Source organism: Polypterus senegalus, chromosome 4 (assembly GCF_016835505.1).
Source record: "Polypterus senegalus isolate Bchr_013 chromosome 4, ASM1683550v1, whole genome shotgun sequence".
Classification (NCBI taxonomy): Eukaryota; Metazoa; Chordata; class Cladistia; order Polypteriformes; family Polypteridae; genus Polypterus; species Polypterus senegalus.
This window is the reverse complement of record NC_053157.1, coordinates 231702380-231720147: the sequence shown is the minus strand read 5'-3', so window position 1 is coordinate 231720147 and position 17768 is coordinate 231702380. Positions and strand designations below refer to the sequence as shown.

The 17768-nt window shown below is 44.3% G+C and overlaps 10 non-coding genes and 4 pseudogenes across 10 annotated transcripts; 10 read left to right on the top strand and 4 right to left on the bottom strand.

The window, feature by feature from the left end:
* Positions 1–5514: 5514 nt before the first annotated feature.
* Positions 5515–5631, top strand: LOC120529115 (annotated as a pseudogene).
* Positions 5632–6156: 525 nt separating this feature from the next.
* Positions 6157–6274, top strand: LOC120529090. Its single transcript, XR_005633630.1, has one exon. It is a non-coding gene; the product is annotated as a 5S ribosomal RNA (ribosomal RNA).
* Positions 6275–6682: 408 nt separating this feature from the next.
* LOC120529151 lies at positions 6683–6844 on the bottom strand. Its single transcript, XR_005633668.1, has one exon. It is a non-coding gene; the product is annotated as a U1 spliceosomal RNA (small nuclear RNA).
* A 931-nt stretch (positions 6845–7775) lies between these two features.
* Positions 7776–7894, top strand: LOC120529088. The gene has a single exon (XR_005633628.1). It is a non-coding gene; the product is annotated as a 5S ribosomal RNA (ribosomal RNA).
* Positions 7895–8417: 523 nt separating this feature from the next.
* On the top strand, positions 8418–8534 carry LOC120529110 (annotated as a pseudogene).
* A 409-nt stretch (positions 8535–8943) lies between these two features.
* On the bottom strand, positions 8944–9105 carry LOC120529142. Its single transcript, XR_005633659.1, has one exon. It is a non-coding gene; the product is annotated as a U1 spliceosomal RNA (small nuclear RNA).
* Positions 9106–10053: 948 nt separating this feature from the next.
* Positions 10054–10172, top strand: LOC120529127. The gene has a single exon (XR_005633644.1). It is a non-coding gene; the product is annotated as a 5S ribosomal RNA (ribosomal RNA).
* Positions 10173–10697: 525 nt separating this feature from the next.
* On the top strand, positions 10698–10816 carry LOC120529219. The gene has a single exon (XR_005633724.1). It is a non-coding gene; the product is annotated as a 5S ribosomal RNA (ribosomal RNA).
* A 524-nt stretch (positions 10817–11340) lies between these two features.
* LOC120529217 lies at positions 11341–11459 on the top strand. The gene has a single exon (XR_005633722.1). It is a non-coding gene; the product is annotated as a 5S ribosomal RNA (ribosomal RNA).
* Positions 11460–11983: 524 nt separating this feature from the next.
* On the top strand, positions 11984–12102 carry LOC120529131. Its single transcript, XR_005633648.1, has one exon. It is a non-coding gene; the product is annotated as a 5S ribosomal RNA (ribosomal RNA).
* Positions 12103–12511: 409 nt separating this feature from the next.
* LOC120529159 lies at positions 12512–12668 on the bottom strand. The gene has a single exon (XR_005633676.1). It is a non-coding gene; the product is annotated as a U1 spliceosomal RNA (small nuclear RNA).
* Positions 12669–13611: 943 nt separating this feature from the next.
* Positions 13612–13721, top strand: LOC120529114 (annotated as a pseudogene).
* A 522-nt stretch (positions 13722–14243) lies between these two features.
* Positions 14244–14362, top strand: LOC120529091. Its single transcript, XR_005633631.1, has one exon. It is a non-coding gene; the product is annotated as a 5S ribosomal RNA (ribosomal RNA).
* A 408-nt stretch (positions 14363–14770) lies between these two features.
* LOC120529169 lies at positions 14771–14963 on the bottom strand (annotated as a pseudogene).
* Between the last annotated feature and the right edge of the window lie 2805 nt (positions 14964–17768).

The following is a 17768-nucleotide window of genomic DNA, read 5'->3' as shown; positions in this document are numbered from 1 at the left end:
TTTTCCAAAACAGTGGGCTAAGATTGTCAATTTGGCAGGATAATTGCCTTCACAACAACGTTTTTCCTTCCTTTCAACTTTCTTAAGCTCAAAATCTATTTTTGACTGATCTTTTAACATTCCTCCATTCCTCCTTTTCTGTCTTGACATCTCCAAAGTTAATTCCAAGTATTTTTACTTTATCCGTAAGTCTTATCTCTTCTTCTGGTTTTTCTTTCCATTTTCCCCATAACCTACATTCACATTTTTTTAGGTTTAAATTTGACCCTGAGGCCCTACAAAAACTTTCAGTGTGCTCAATTACTTGTTTTACACTCCAAGCATCCCTTATCATTACTGTGACATCATCCATGTATGCAAACAATTTAATTTGCTGCCCTCCACTTCCGCACGTCAATCCTCTTATATTTTTGTCATTTCTGATCATGTTCAGCAATGGCTCAATGCTCAACACAAACAGCACTGCTGACAACGGACACCCTTGCCGTGACTCCACATTCTACTTTTTATTTCTTCTGTCAACCTATTGTTCACTTTTATTTTACTGCCTATTCCATTATATATCACTTTAGCCATCTTACAAATTCTTCTGGAACTCTCATTTTTTTCAGAACTCTCCAGATGTATTTATGTGCTACCTTATCAAAGGCTTTTTCCAAATCTAGGTTGATTATTCCTACATCTAAATTTTTTGTCTTCATTACGCTAATACAATCTCTTATTACACACACACTTTCTGTGGCTCCTCTCCTGTACCACACATGCCTGCTCTTCTTTTATTATATCACTGACATGCTCTTTTAATCGGTTTGCCAAGACCCTTGTCAATATTTTATAATCTTGACAAAGCAAAGTAATTGGCCTCCAGTTTTTAACGTCCTTTTTGTCGTCCTGCTTGGGAATAAGCGTTATCACTCCACTTTTCATTGTATTTGTCATTTCTCCAGATTTTAAAATTTCCAAAAACAGGGCATGTACATCATTTTTTAAAATTTCCCAAAATGTCAAATAAAAATTCAATTGGTAATCCATCTATCCCTGGTGTTTTCCCTCTGCTGCACAGTTTAACCGCTGCTTCAACTTCTTCCATTGTAATTTCTTGACACATCCTTTTTCCTTGTTCTTCTGTATAAAATCGATCTATTGTCTTCTATTTTGTCGATGTGCTCATTATCAATCTCTTTTTCCCATACACTTTTTATATTGAGTTAAAACTATTTCCATTATTTCCTTAGTTCCTTTTTAATATCTCCATTTTTATCCATCATTTCTTCCATTCTGAATTTTTCTTCCTCTCCTTTATTTTCTAAAAAGTATCTGGAACACTTTTCTCCTTCTTCTTGTTCTCTAACTCTACTTTGGAATTTTATTTTTCTTCTTTTCTTTAAATAATTGTTCTAGTTCTTCTTTTATAATCCTTATCTCTACTTCATTATGATTTTCTGTACTGTACTCTAATTCAAGATTTTCCTGCAATCTTTTGATTTCTTCCTTCTCTTTTTTCTTCCAGTCTCTGCCTCTTTTTGGAAAAATTCCTTTGTGTTTCCTTCATTAACTCCCACCACGCTCCTTGTGTCCCACACCATTCTTTTAAAGTTGTCCATCCATTATAATATTGGCTATCCTCTCTTATCTTCTTGTCCTCTAGCATTTTTATATTTAACTTCCATTGGAAGTCTCTGATCTCATCATCACTCCCTTTTCCACTTCTACTACCAATATGCTGTGGTCTGAAAAATACAGGCTTCAAATAACAATCCATTGCTTTGTAATTTTTATCTATGAAAACATAATCGATGCGGAAGTTTTCTGTCCTGTCCCTCTCCACGTGCACCCTTGTTTTTCACCTTTTAGTTTACTGTACACATCAACCATTTGAAGGTCCTTAATAATTTCTTTTAGTTTTTGGCGGTTCGTTCTATCTGCTTGTCTTTTATGCTCACTTGAACAGTTTAAATCCCCCACCACTATTAAATTATTTTCATTTACCATGTTTATTTCTAAGTTTCTAGGATCTCCATTCTTGTACCGGATTGTTGGTATATATATTGATTAACTTCATCGTATTATTTCCTTTGCCAATTCTACTTTTATTATTCTCCTTTGACAATTTCTTCTATCTGTTTAATCTCTATTTCTTGGTTCTTTATTAGAATCGCAAACCAGCATTCTTATTCTCATTTGTTCCTGAAAATATTGCCCTTCCTTCTTTCCAGTCCTCTGCATATCTTTCATATGATGTTTCATGTGGCAAGCTACATTCTTGTAAACAAAAAATATCTGCTTTAATTTTTTCAGAAAGGAGAAAATTACTTTTCTCCTCTCCTTTCTCTTAATACTTCTTACATTTATTGTAACTATTTTAACTTTTATTTTTCTTCCGTAGTTTTTCTACCTCTTCTCCTGGTTTCCCTATTTATTCCTATTACATTTTTTAACTTTTTTGCACCTTTTTCTCAATTTTCCACTCTTCCACTCTTTCATTCCTGTCGAGACAGGAACCCTTCCATGTCTTTTGTTTCACAAAGGAGGGTATTGTCCCCATTCTTGGCCCATTACCTCAATTCCTCCGCCTTCCTAGGATTAATTGGCGATAATAGTTCAGGGCCCGTTTCCTTTGTAACATGGGGTTGATTTGCATTTCCCCCATATTCTCTTTTATCTCCTCCAACCCTATATCTTCTTTCATAGCCTTTGGGGGTGATTGACCTAGAACTACAGCGCCATTCAAAATTTCCATAATTTCTTCCGTATGGAAGAGTATATCCTGCGAAAATTGTTCGATTCTATCTTCGACTTTATCTTTTACTGTTTTATCTCCCATAAATTTCAAAATATCACTCTTCCGCCACTCTTTATCTCTTCTTCTTCCTCTCTCCTTCCATCTGTCACTTCTGGCTCTTCATTGCCATATGTTCCCCTTTCACTCCCTAGTATTCCCTCCTCTCTGCCTTTCTTCCATTTCCTTCTCCTCTTCAGACTCCTCGTCCAGCAATGCTATTACTCTGTCCGTTCTATTCATTTTTACCATATTTGCATATGAGACGAACAAAGGAGTGCTTTTCCCGTCCAATAAATTCATATTATATTTTTTTTAATCCCCGGTGCTGTGCAAAATCTTTCCGCGGGTGGAAAAACACCGCGGGCTAAGTGGCGTCAATTTGGGTATAATTGCCTTCTCAAAAGCAACGTTTTTCCTTCCATTGTCAACTTCTTAAGCTCCAAAATCCTATTTTTTGACTGATCTTTTTTTAACATTCCTCTTATCTTCCTTCTTTTCTTGTCTGACATCTCCAAAAGTTAATTCCAAGTATTTTACTTTAATTACGTAAGTCTTATCTCTTCTGGTTTTTCTTCCATTCCCATAACCTCATATCTACACATTTTTTCTATATTTAAATTTGACCCAAGGAGGTCTCATGTAAAAACTCCTTTCAGTGTGCCTGTTCAATAGGTTTGCATAATCATAAGCATCCCTTATCATTACTGTGACATCATCCATGTATGCAAACAATTGCGACACTTGCTGCCCCACCTCCCGCACGTCAATCCCTCTTATATTTTTGTCATTTCTGATCATGTTCAGCAATGGCCTCAATGCTCTTCAACAATAAAACAGCACTGCTGACAACGGACACCCTGCCGTACCCACATTCTGCTTCTCTCGAGTTTCTTCACAACCTATATTGCTCACTTTTTGCCTTTACTGTCGCCATTCCATTATATATCACTTCATATAGCCATCTTGCTAAATTCTTCTGAAACTCTTTCATTTTTTTCAGAACTCTCCAGATGTATTTATAAGTAATACCTTTAATAAAGGCTTTTTCCAAATCTAGGTTGATTATCTCCTAGCATCTGGGCCTTCTTTATTTTTCATTACGCTAAGTAATACAATCTCATTACATTAATATTCTTCTGTATCTTCCAAAAATTCACACATGCCTGCTCTTTCTTGCTATATATCACTGATAGCGTTCTTTAATCGGTTTGTTGACCCTTTGTCACAATATTTTATAATCTTGACAGCAGCAATTAAGCCTCCAGTTTTTAACGTCCTTTTGTCGTCCTGCTTGGGAATAAGTTGTTATCATCACTCTTTTCATTATTTGTCATTTCCAGATTTTGGTAGGTACCCCCAAATAATACAGGGCATGCATATCATTTTTTAAAATTTCCAAATGTCACAAAATTCAATTGGTAATCCATCTATCCCTGGTAGTGTTTTTCCTCTCTGCTGCACAGTTTTGTCCGCCAGTTTAAACTTTCCATTGTAAATTTCTGACACATCCTTTTTCCTTTTGTTCTTCTGTATAAAACATCTATTGTCTTCTATTTTGTCGATGTGCCTATTATCAATCTCTTTTTTCCCATACTTCTTATATTGAGTTAAAACTATATTTCCATTATTTCCTTAGTTCCTTTTTAATATCTCCATTTTTATCCATCATTTCTCCATATCTGAATTTTTTCCTCCTTTTATTTTCATGTTATCTGGAACACTTTTCTCCTTCGGAGAACCACCTTAGTGATCATGGTATCTCCCCTGCCAGGTAAGTATGAGTTGTTCAGCCCGGCGCTCATCCTCCCACTTCTTCGCTTGCCGCCGGCAGCGGAGGATTTCCCAACGCAGTCCTCGGTCCTTCGGGCTCCTTCGGGTCCTTCGGGCTTCTTCGGCCTCTAGAGCGCGCATGCGCGGGAGTTAGCCACTCACCAGACGCCCGTGTGCCCGTGACTCGGATGACGGGTTTGCAAAGACCTCACCACCTTGATTAGACAGGTTTCGCCAGCAATCCCAAGGTGCACCTCGCTCTTATGCAAACCAGCCAACGCATCGCTGGAGCTTATTGGCTGGAAGAGAAACAGGAGAGATAGGACTGGGCGGGACGCTGAATGATAAACAGCCGCTCAACAGCTTAGACAGGCGGCAAGCGGCGGCAGGAGGACGCAAAGCTGCGAAATAGGGAGGCGATCCTGCGCTCCGGAGACCGAGAGGAAGAACACCTCGGCGTGGGCGCTCGCACACGGCAGCAAAGCACCATCGGGAAGACCTGCGTCGAGGCGCCGAGTGATCTGGGGCAGCCCTGGGTACAAGTTCGAGACTTGAGCCGGTGCTTGCCCTTCCTTTGATTCCACTGTGGGATTGCACTTTAGCAAGGACACGAGGTTGCTGGTCCTTTCTGGACGATGCTCCCCTTTATAAAGTTGCAGGCTCCCCGTCTGAAGAGCTGCACGAGATCTATCTGTCTGTCTATCCATCCATCCATGAGGAGGAACTGGGAACAGGGCTGGTCTTAAATGGGTGGCGAGAGCCGAGAGAAGGGGATCAGCATGAAGGACAACGCATACATTGTAATTCAAAAGACATTCCGAAAAATTTCAAAAGAATGGCAAAACTAAAAAAAAAATGAAGACAGGCAGGGGAAGGAGAGAAAAAAAAAAACATAAGAATGTCGTATAGAAAAGAGGGCTTCCACTGTTGCCTATTTGGGGAGAGAAAAACAAGCAGCCATCGTTTACGGCCATACCACTCTGAATACGCCCAACTCGCCTGATCTCGAAGCTAAGCAGAGTCGGGCTCGGTTAGTACTTGGATGGGAGACCGCCTGGGAATACCGAGTGCTGTAAGCTTTTGCCTTTGTGCCATTAGGAGTCGCCCTTCACCTCGTCTTTTTCTTTTCCTCCTTCCACCCGTGTCAGAAGCTGGGCTCTTGGCAGCCGAGTGATCTGGGGCAGCCCTGGGTACACGTTCGAGACTTGAGCCGGTGCTTGCCCTCCCTTTGATTCCACTGTGGGATTGCACTTTAGCAAGGACACGAGGTTGCTGGTCCTTTCTGGACGATGCTCCCCTTTATAAAGTTGCAGGCTCCCGTCTGAAGAGCTGCACGAGATCTATCTGTCTGTCTATCCATCCATCCATGAGGAGGAACTGGGAACAGGGCTGGTCTTAAATGGGTGGCGAGAGCCGACAGAAGGGGATCAGCATGAAGGACAACGTACATTGTAATTCAAAAGACATTCCAAAAATTTCAAAAGAATGGCAAAACTAAAAAAATGAAGACAGGCAGGGAAGGAGAGAAAAAAAAACATAAGAATGTCGATAGAAAAGAGGGCTTCCACTGTTGCCTATTTGGGAGAGAAAAACAAGCAGCCATCGTTTACGGCCATACCACTCTGAATACGCCCGAACTCATCTGATCTCGGAAGCTAAGCAGAGTCGGGCTGGTTAGTACTTGGATGGGAGACCGCCTGGGAATACCGAGTGCTGTAAGCTTTTGCCTTTCTGCCAGCAGGTGTCGCCCTTCACCTCGTCTTTTTCTTTTGGCTCTTGGAAGGAAGGAAAGCGGCTTAAAATCAGTAAAGAGGCACAAAAAGGATGAATGATTATTTGTATTATTGTTTTATTACGGTGGGTGAGGGTCCTTAAGATAAATAAATAAATTGATTAGTTAATTTAAATTAATATTATTTTTGATACCATTTTTCTAGGGGGCGGGGTTCTGAAAATAAATAAATAAATGGACAGACTGACAGACAGATTGACCGATTGACTGATTTTTGGAACTTCTTTATTTATTGCTTAAAGCTCCCAGAGCCGTTGTGTCACAGGCTCCTGCTTCACAATCACCACCTCCATAAAATGAAACACATGTTTTCAGTCTATTTTTTGAACCGGGATTATCAGGGGAGAGCCGAACGCAGTCCCCCACTACCACAAATTATGCAATCGAGTTTCCCGCATTTGGGGAAACCGCAGAGATCAGCACACCCGGCGTGCAATGGATGAGCCTCGCCCGGGAGAACCACCTTAGTGATCATGGTATCTCCCCTGCCAGGTAAGTATGAGTTGTTCAGCCCGCGCTCATCCTCCCACTTCTTCGCGCCGCCGGCAGCGGAGGATTTCCCCAGCGCAGTCCTCGGTCCTTCGGGCTCCTTCGGGATCCTTCGGGCTTCTTCGGCCTCTGGAGCGCGCATGCGCGGGAGTTAGCCACTCACCAGACGCCCGTGTGCCCGTGACTCGGATGACGGGTTGCAAAGACCTCACCACCTTGATTAGACAGGTTTCGCCAGCAATCCCAAGGTGCACCTCGCTCTTATGCAAACCAGCCACGCATCGCTGGAGCTTATTGGCTGGAAGAGAAACAGGAGAGATAGGACTGGGCGGACGCTGAATGATAAACAGCCGCCAACAGCTTAGACAGGCGGCAGGCGGCAAGCTGCAGGAGGACGCAAAGCTGCGAAATAGGGAGGCGATCCTGCGCTCCGGAGACCGAGAGGAAGAACACCTCGGCGTGGCGCCGCACACGCAGCAAAGCTCCATCGGGAAGACCGCCGAGGCCGCCGAGTGATCTGGGGCAGCCCTGGGCAAGTTCGAGACTTGAGCCGGTGCTTGCCCTTCCTTTGATTCCACTGTGGGATTGCACTTTAGCAAGGACACGAGGTTGCTGGTCCTTTCTGGACGATGCTCCCCTTTATAAAGTTGCAGGCTCCCGTCTGAAGAGCTGAACGAGATCTATCTGTCTGTCTATCCATCCATCCATGAGGAGGAACTGGGAACAGGGCTGGTCTTAAATGGGTGGCGAGCCGACAGAAGGGGATCAGCATGAAGGACAACGTACATTGTAATTCAAAAGACATTCGAAAAATTTCAAAAGAATGGCAAAACTAAAAAAAATGAAGACAGGCAGGGAAGGAGAGAAAAAAACATAAGAATGTCGTATAGAAAAGAGGGCTTCCACTGTTGCCTATTTGGGGAGAGAAAACAAGCAGCCATCGTTTACGGCCATACCACTCTGAATACGCCCGAACTCGCCTGATCTCGGAAGCTAAGCAGAGTCGGGCTCGGTTAGTACTTGGATGGGAGACCGCCTGGGAATACCGAGTGCTGTAAGCTTTTGCCTTTGTGCCATTAGGAGTCGCCCTTCACCTCGTCTTTTCTTTTCCTCCTTCCACCCGTGTCAGAAGCTGGGCTCTTGGCAGCCGAGTGATCTGGGGCAGCCCTGGGTACACGTTCGAGACTTGAGCCGGTGCTTGCCCTCCCTTTGATTCCACTGTGGGATTGCACTTTAGCAAGGACACGAGGTTGCTGGTCCTTTCTGGACGATGCTCCCTTTATAAAGTTGCAGGCTCCCGTCTGAAGAGCTGCACGAGATCTATCTGTCTGTCTATCCATCCATCCATGAGGAGGAACTGGGAACAGGGCTGGTCTTAAATGGGTGGCAGAGCCGACAGAAGGGGATCAGCATGAAGGACAACGACATTGTAATTCAAAAGACATTCCGAAAAATTTCAAAAGAATGGCAAAACTAAAAAAAAAATGAAGACAGGCAGGGAAGGAGAGAAAAAACATAAGAATGTCGTATAGAAAAGAGGGCTTCCACTGTTGCCTATTTGGGAGAGAAAAACAAGCAGCCATCGTTTACGGCCATACCACTCTGAATACGCCCGAACTCTCTGATCTCGGAAGCTAAGCAGAGTCGGGCTTGGTTAGTACTTGGATGGGAGACGCCTGGGAATACCGAGTGCTGTAAGCTTTTGCCTTTCTGCCAGCAGGTGTCGCCCTTCACCTCGTCTTTTTCTTTTGGCTCTTGGAAGGAAGGAAAGCGGCTTAAAATCAGTAAAGAGGCACAAAAAGGATGAATGATTATTTGTATTATTGTTTTATTACGGTGGGTGAGGGTCCTTAAGATAAATAAATAAATTGATTAGTTAATTTAAATTAATATTATTTTTGATACCATTTTTCTAGGGGGCGGGGGTTCTGAAAATAAATAAATAAATGGACAGACTGACAGACAGATTGACCGATTGACTGATTTTTGGAACTTCTTTATTTATTGCTTAAAGCTCCCAGAGCCGTTGTGTCACAGGCTCCTGCTTCACAATCACCACCTCCATAAAATGAAACACATGTTTTCAGTCTATTTTTTGAACCGGGATTATCAGGGGAGAGCGCGAACGCAGTCCCCCACTACCACAAATTATGCAATCGAGTTTCCGCATTTGGGGAAATCGCAGAGATCAGCACACCCGAGTGCAATGGATGAGCCTCGCCCTGGGAGAACCACCTTAGTGATCATGGTATCTCCCCTGCCAGGTAAGTATGAGTTGTTCAGCCCGGCGCTCATCCTCCCACTTCTTCGGCTTCGCCGGCAGCGGAGGATTTCCCCAGCGCAGTCCTCGGTCCTTCGGGCTCCTTCGGGATCCTTCGGGCTTCTTCGGCCTCTGGAGCGCGCATGCGCGGGAGTTAGCCACTCACCAGACGCCCGTGTGCCCCGTGACTCGGATGACGGGGTTGCAAAGACCTCACCACCTTGATTAGACAGGTTTCGCCAGCAATCCCAAGGTGCACCTCGCTCTTATGCAAACCAGCCACGCATCGCTGGAGCTTATTGGCTGGAAGAGAAACAGGAGAGATAGGACTGGGGGGACGCTGAATGATAAACAGCCGCTCAACAGCTTAGACAGGCGGCAGGCGGCAAGCGGCAGGAGGACGCAAAGCTGCGAAATAGGGAGGCGATCCTGCGCCCGGAGACCGAGAGGAAGAACACCGGCGGGCGCCGCACACGGCAGCAAAGCACCATCGGGAAGACCTGCGCCGAGGCGCCGAGTGATCTGGGGCAGCCCTGGGTACAAGTTCGAGACTTGAGCCGGTGCTTGCCCTTCCTTTGATTCCACTGTGGGATTGCACTTTAGCAAGGACACGAGGTTGCTGGTCCTTTCTGGACGATGCTCCCCTTTATAAAGTTGCAGGCTCCCCGTCTGAAGAGCTGCACGAGATCTATCTGTCTGTCTATCCATCCATCCATGAGGAGGAACTGGGAACAGGGCTGGTCTTAAATGGGTGGCGAGAGCCGACAGAAGGGGATCAGCATGAAGGACAACGTACATTGTAATTCAAAAGACATTCCGAAAAATTTCAAAAGAATGGCAAAACTAAAAAAAAAATGAAGACAGGCAGGGGAAGGAGAGAAAAAAAAATCATAAGAATGTCGTATAGAAAAGAGGGCTTCCACTGTTGCCTATTTGGGGAGAGAAAAACAAGCAGCCATCGTTTACGGCCATACCACTCTGAATACGCCCGAACTCGTCCGATCTCGGAAGCTAAGCAGAGTCGGGCTCGGTTAGTACTTGGATGGGAGACCGCCTGGGAATACCGAGTGCTGTAAGCTTTTGCCTTTGTGCCATTAGGAGTCGCCCTTCACCTCGTCTTTTTCTTTTCCTCCTTCCACCCGTGTCAGAAGCTGGGCTCTTGGCAGCCGAGTGATCTGGGGCAGCCCTGGGTACACGCTCGAGACTTGAGCCGGTGCTTGCCCTCCCTTTGATTCCACTGTGGGATTGCACTTTAGCAAGGACACGAGGTTGCTGGTCCTTTCTGGACGATGCTCCCCTTTATAAAGTTGCAGGCTCCCCGTCTGAAGAGCTGCACGAGATCTATCTGTCTGTCTATCCATCCATCCATGAGGAGGAACTGGGAACAGGGCTGGTCTTAAATGGGTGGCGAGAGCCGACAGAAGGGGATCAGCATGAAGGACAACGACATTGTAATTCAAAAGACATTCAAAAATTTCAAAAGAATGGCAAAACTAAAAAAAATGAAGACAGGCAGGGAAGGAGAGAAAAAAACATAAGAATGTCGTATAGAAAAGAGGGCTTCCACTGTTGCCTATTTGGGGAGAGAAAAACAAGCAGCCATCGTTTACGGCCATACCACTCTGAATACGCCCGAACTCGTCTGATCTCGGAAGCTAAGCAGAGTCGGGCTCGGTTAGTACTTGGATGGGAGACCGCCTGGGAATACCGAGTGCTGTAAGCTTTTGCCTTTGTGCCATTAGGAGTCGCCCTTCACCTCGTCTTTTTCTTTTCCTCCTTCCACCCGTGTCAGAAGCTGGGCTCTTGGCAGCCGAGTGATCTGGGGCAGCCCTGGGTACACGTTCGAGACTTGAGCCGGTGCTTGCCCTCCCTTTGATTCCACTGTGGGATTGCACTTTAGCAAGGACACGAGGTTGCTGGTCCTTTCTGGACGATGCTCCCTTTATAAAGTTGCAGGCTCCCGTCTGAAGAGCTGCACGAGATCTATCTGTCTGTCTATCCATCCATCCATGAGGAGGAACTGGGAACAGGGCTGGTCTTAAATGGGTGGCTAGAGCCGACAGAAGGGGATCAGCATGAAGGACAACGTACATTGTAATTCAAAAGACATTCAAAAATTTCAAAAGAATGGCAAAACTAAAAAAAATGAAGACAGGCAGGGAAGGAGAGAAAAAAAACATAAGAATGTCGTATAGAAAAGAGGGCTTCCACTGTTGCCTATTTGGGAGAGAAAAACAAGCAGCCATCGTTTACGGCCATACCACTCTGAATACGCCCGAACTCGTCTGATCTCGGAAGCTAAGCAGAGTCGGGCTCGGTTAGTACTTGGATGGGAGACCGCCTGGGAATACCGAGTGCTGTAAGCTTTTGCCTTTGTGCCATTAGGAGTCGCCTTCACCTCGTCTTTTTCTTTTCCTCCTTCCACCCGTGTCAGAAGCTGGGCTCTTGGCAGCCGAGTGATCTGGGGCAGCCCTGGGTACACGCTCGAGACTTGAGCCGGTGCTTGCCCTCCCTTTGATTCCACTGTGGGATTGCACTTTAGCAAGGACACGAGGTTGCTGGTCCTTTCTGGACGATGCTCCCCTTTATAAAGTTGCAGGCTCCCGTCTGAAGAGCTGCACGAGATCTATCTGTCTGTCTATCCATCCATCCATGAGGAGGAACTGGGAACAGGGCTGGTCTTAAATGGGTGGCGAGAGCCGACAGAAGGGGATCAGCATGAAGGACAACGACATTGTAATTCAAAAGACATTCGAAAAATTTCAAAAGAATGGCAAAACTAAAAAAAATGAAGACAGGCAGGGAAGGAGAGAAAAAAAACATAAGAATGTCGTATAGAAAAGAGGGCTTCCACTGTTGCCTATTTGGGGAGAGAAAACAAGCAGCCATCGTTTACGGCCATACCACTCTGAATACGCCCGAACTCGTCTGATCTCGGAAGCTAAGCAGAGTCGGGCTTGGTTAGTACTTGGATGGGAGACCGCCTGGGAATACCGAGTGCTGTAAGCTTTTGCCTTTCTGCCAGCAGGTGTCGCCCTTCACCTCGTCTTTTTCTTTTGGCTCTTGGAAGGAAGGAAAGCGGCTTAAAATCAGTAAAGAGGCACAAAAAGGATGAATGATTATTTGTATTATTGTTTTATTACGGTGGGTGAGGGTCCTTAAGATAAATAAATAAATTGATTAGTTAATTTAAATTAATATTATTTTTGATACCATTTTTCTAGGGGGCGGGGGTTCTGAAAATAAATAAATAAATGGACAGACTGACAGACAGATTGACCGATTGACTGATTTTGGAACTTCTTTATTTATTGCTTAAAGCTCCCAGAGCCGTTGTGTCACAGGCTCCTGCTTCACAATCACCACCTCCATAAAATGAAACACATGTTTTCAGTCTATTTTTTGAACCGGGATTATCAGGGGAGCTAACGCAGTCCCCACTACCACAAATTATGCAATCGAGTTTCCCGCATTTGGGGAAACGCAGAGATCAGCACACCCGGCGTGCAATGGATGAGCCTCGCCCTGGGAGAACCACCTTAGTGATCATGGTATCTCCCCTGCCAGGTAAGTATGAGTTGTTCAGCCCGCGCTCATCCTCCCACTTCTTCGCCGCCGCCGGCAGCGGAGGATTTCCCCAGCGCAGTCCTCGGTCCTTCGGGCTCCTTCGGGATCCTTCGGGCTTCTTCGCCTCTGGAGCGCGCATGCGCGGAGTTAGCCACTCACCAGACGCCCGTGTGCCCCGTGACTCGGATGACGGGTTGCAAAGACCTCACCACCTTGATTAGACAGGTTTCGCCAGCAATCCCAAGGTGCACCTCGCTCTTATGCAAACCAGCCACGCATCGCTGGAGCTTATTGGCTGGAAGAGAAACAGGAGAGATAGGACTGGGCGGGACGCTGAATGATAAACAGCCGCTCAACAGCTTAGACAGGCGGCAGGCGGCAAGCGGCAGGGAGGACGCAAAGCTGCGAAATAGGGAGGCGATCCTGCGCTCCGGAGACCGAGAGGAAGAACACCTCGGCGTGGGCGCTCGCACACGCAGCAAAGCTCCATCGGGAAGACCTGCGTCGAGGCCGCCGAGTGATCTGGGGCAGCCCTGGGTACAAGTTCGAGACTTGAGCCGGTGCTTGCCCTTCCTTTGATTCCACTGTGGGATTGCACTTTAGCAAGGACACGAGGTTGCTGGTCCTTTCTGGACGATGCTCCCCTTTATAAAGTTGCAGGCTCCCCGTCTGAAGAGCTGCACGAGATCTATCTGTCTGTCTATCCATCCATCCATGAGGAGGAACTGGGAACAGGGCTGGTCTTAAATGGGTGGCGAGAGCGACAGAAGGGGATCAGCATGAAGGACAACGTACATTGTAATTCAAAAGACATTCGAAAAATTTCAAAAGAATGGCAAAACTAAAAAAATGAAGACAGGCAGGGAAGGAGAGAAAAAAACATAAGAATGTCGTATAGAAAAGAGGGCTTCCACTGTTGCCTATTTGGGGAGAGAAAAACAAGCAGCCATCGTTTACGGCCATACCACTCTGAATACGTCCTGATCTCGGAAGCTAAGCAGAGTCGGGCTCGGTTAGTACTTGGATGGGAGACCGCCTGGGAATACCGAGTGCTGTAAGCTTTTGCCTTTGTGCCATTAGGAGTCGCCCTTCACCTCGTCTTTTCTTTTCCTCCTTCCACCCGTGTCAGAAGCTGGGCTCTTGGCAGCCGAGTGATCTGGGGCAGCCCTGGGTACACGTTCGAGACTTGAGCCGGTGCTTGCCCTCCCTTTGATTCCACTGTGGGATTGCACTTTAGCAAGGACACGAGGTTGCTGGTCCTTTCTGGACGATGCTCCCCTTATAAAGTTGCAGGCTCCCGTCTGAAGAGCTGCACGAGATCTATCTGTCTGTCTATCCATCCATCCATGAGGAGGAACTGGGAACAGGGCTGGTCTTAAATGGGTGGCGTAGAGCCGACAGAAGGGGATCAGCATGAAGGACAACGTACATTGTAATTCAAAAGACATTCGAAAAATTTCAAAAGAATGGCAAAACTAAAAAAATGAAGACAGGCAGGGAAGGAGAGAAAAAAACATAAGAATGTCGTATAGAAAAGAGGGCTTCCACTGTTGCCTATTTGGGGAGAGAAAACAAGCAGCCATCGTTACGGCCATACCACTCTGAATACGCCCGAACTCATCTGATCTCGGAAGCTAAGCAGAGTCGGGCTTGGTTAGTACTTGGATGGGAGACCGCCTGGGAATACCGAGTGCTGTAAGCTTTTGCCTTTCTGCCAGCAGGTGTCGCCCTTCACCTCGTCTTTTTCTTTTGGCTCTTGGAAGGAAGGAAAGCGGCTTAAAATCAGTAAAGAGGCACAAAAGGATGAATGATTATTTGTATTATTGTTTTATTACGGTGGGTGAGGGTCCTTAAGATAAATAAATAAATTGATTAGTTAATTTAAATTAATATTATTTTTGATACCATTTTTCTAGGGGGCGGGGGTTCTGAAAATAAATAAATAAATGGACAGACTGACAGACAGATTGACCGATTGACTGATTTTTGGAACTTCTTTATTTATTGCTTAAAGCTCCCAGAGCCGTTGTGTCACAGGCTCCTGCTTCACAATCACCACCTCCATAAAATGAAACACATGTTTTCAGTCTATTTTTTGAACCGGGATTATCAGGGGAGAGCGCGAACGCAGTCCCCCACTACCACAAATTATGCAATCGAGTTTCCCGCATTTGGGGAAACCGCAGAGATCAACACACCCGGAGTGCAATGGATGAGCCTCGCCCTGGGAGAACCACTTTTTTTTTTTTTTTTTTTTTTTTTTTTGTGCTAATTGCTTTATTCAATTAAAACCAATTAGTTTTTATTTTCTCTCCCGGTTTCCATCTGAATTCCATGACTTTTCCATAGCTTCTGTTTGGATTTACCGGTTCCATTATAAAACATTTCAAACATTAAAATACATTACATATATAAAATTTTAAAAGTTTTCTCACTTACTTTACCTCAGGGAAGGTCTTCTTTTTCTGGGCCTTGATTCATACAGTTCTATGTTTCCTTTGGCCATCTGTAAAATACTTGTAATGGGGAGAAGTTTATCTTTTTTTGTATAGATCTGTCTTCTAATCCAAATTGCCTCCTTTATATAATTTATTCTAACCCATTCTTCCCTACACACATTTTCTTTTTTTGATCTGCCAAACATTACTATTTCTTTTTCTATTTGTCCTTTTACTATTTTTTCCGCCCTTACTTTATTCCACACCACTTGTGCCTTTTTACATTCATACAGAACGTGTTTGGCTGTTTCGATTTCCTTACACTGTGTGTAGGGACATTTTGGGTTTTTTATCGATTTTCTTTTGAACAGATTGTTATTTGTCTGAAGAATATCGTTTGCGGCCTGCCATGCCAAGTCTTTCAAATTATTTGGTAGGTAATTACAGGATATAATTTCCCATATTTTTCCTGATTCCGCCTTAGTTGTTTCTTTGAGCCATGTGGCCGATTCCTTGCTCTTAGAAGTTTTCACAACTAGTCTCCAGTTTGCCCAAACTTTCCCTGCTTCTTTCCCAAAGTTATTATTTTCTAAGCAGTTCATTACAGGTTTGTAAATTTTAGCGATATTAAAGGCATACGGTCTTCTGTTTGTTGTTTTATATAATTTATATTTTCTTATCGCCCATCCCATCATGTATCTGGCCATGTCCGCAACTTTTCCATTCCCTTCTCTAATTAATTTAATATAAGCGAAAGTGTACCTGAGTTTTAGAAGTTTTCTTAGGTCCGGAAAATCTCTTCCTCCTTTCGTTTTTGTTTTTACCAAGGTTTCTCTTTTTAACCTTTCCCATTTTGATCCCCAGAAAAAATAAAAACATTGTCTTTCTATCCTTCTGAGGATCTCTCTTCTTGGTAAATATATAGTTGCCCAAAAGATCAATTTTGGCAATATGATAGACTTTAGGAGGAGGATTTTCCCCTCATAGCTAAGGTTCCGTAATTTCCACAGCCCGGTTGTTTGATTTACGTATTTACACGTCCTCTTCCAATCTTTCTCCCCTTCTTTCTTACACCCAAACCAGATTCCTAATATCTTTATAGGTTTTCTATGGGTTTTTATCTTGGAATTTGTGACCTCTGACCATTTTCCTTGGACACGACACTCTGTTTTTCTCCAATTTATTTTCGTGCCAGCAGCTTTACAAAATCTCTCCGTTGTCTCTAGCGCGCTATCGACTGACACTCCTTCCCTTGCAACAATTGTAATGTCGTCCATGTACATGATGCACTTAACTTCCATTCCTCCACTTCCCGGGATTTCTATCCCTTTGATGTCTTTATTTTTTCTAATCAGTGTTGCTAAGCTTTCTATTGCGAGTACAAATAAAATTGCGGAAAGTGGGCACCCTTGTCGTACGCCTCTCACGATCTTAATATCCTTTGTAAGATGCCCGTTTATCACTACTTTGCTCATTATCCCTTGGTAGCATTCCCGAATCACTTTTATAACTTGTTGGGGTATTTCAAATCTTTCCAATGTTTTCCACAGAAATTCATGGTTGATGGAATCAAAAGCCTTCTCCATGTCAATATTCACCAGTCCCAAAGATAAATCCCGTTCTTTTGTGTACTCTATAATATCTCTCACTAAGATCAAATTGTCACTTATGGACCGTCCGGGGACTGCACACACCTGGTCTTCTTGAATGATATCCATCAGGACTTCCCTAAAACGATTTGCAACAACCTTAGTTAGCAGTTTATAGTCCTGACATAAGAGGGTTATTGGCCTCCAGTTAGTAATTTCTGTTTTGTCCCCATCTTTGGGGATCAGAGTGATAATTCCGTTCTTCCATGATTTGGGGCCTTCTTCCCCTCTTAATATTTCTTGGAAGATCTCCAACATATCTTCTTTAATTAAGGGCCAGAACGTTATGTAAAATTCTGCCGTTAGTCCGTCTGCACCTGGTGTCTTGTGTTTCTTCATGGTTTTCATTGCTTTGTCGAGTTCGTTCATGTTGAACTCCTTTATCATTTCTGTTTGTTGTTGTTTTGTGATCTTCCTATCGATCTCTTTCTGCACTTCTTCTTCTATCTGGATTTCTCTGTTTTTACAGCTGTATAACTCTCTGAAGAAGGTTTCTACAATTTGCTGTTTTTTCTTCTCTTCTGTTTGTATGTTCCCTTCTTTGTCTTTCAGGAAGTCAATACTGCTCTTTTTAATCCTGTGTTTTATTTTTTTGAAGAAGAAGCGTGTGCACTTCTCATCCTCTTCCAAATACTGAACCCTACTTTGGAACTTTAGTTTCTCCTCCTTTCTCTTGAAGATATCCACCATTTCTGCCTTTATCTGCTCCACCTGTCTCCCGGTCCCTATCCCTCCTTTTTCCAGCTTATATGCTTCTTCTAGCTCTTCTTGAAGCAGCACTAAGTGTTCAGATCTATCTGTCTGTCTATCCATCCATCCATGAGGAGGAACTGGGAACAGGGCTGGTCTTAAATGGGTGGCGAGAGCCGACAGAAGGGGATCAGCATGAAGGACAACGTACATTGTAATTCAAAAGACATTCGAAAAATTTCAAAAGAATGGCAAAACTAAAAAAAATGAAGACAGGCAGGGAAGGAGAGAAAAAAAACATAAGAATGTCGTATAGAAAAGAGGGCTTCCA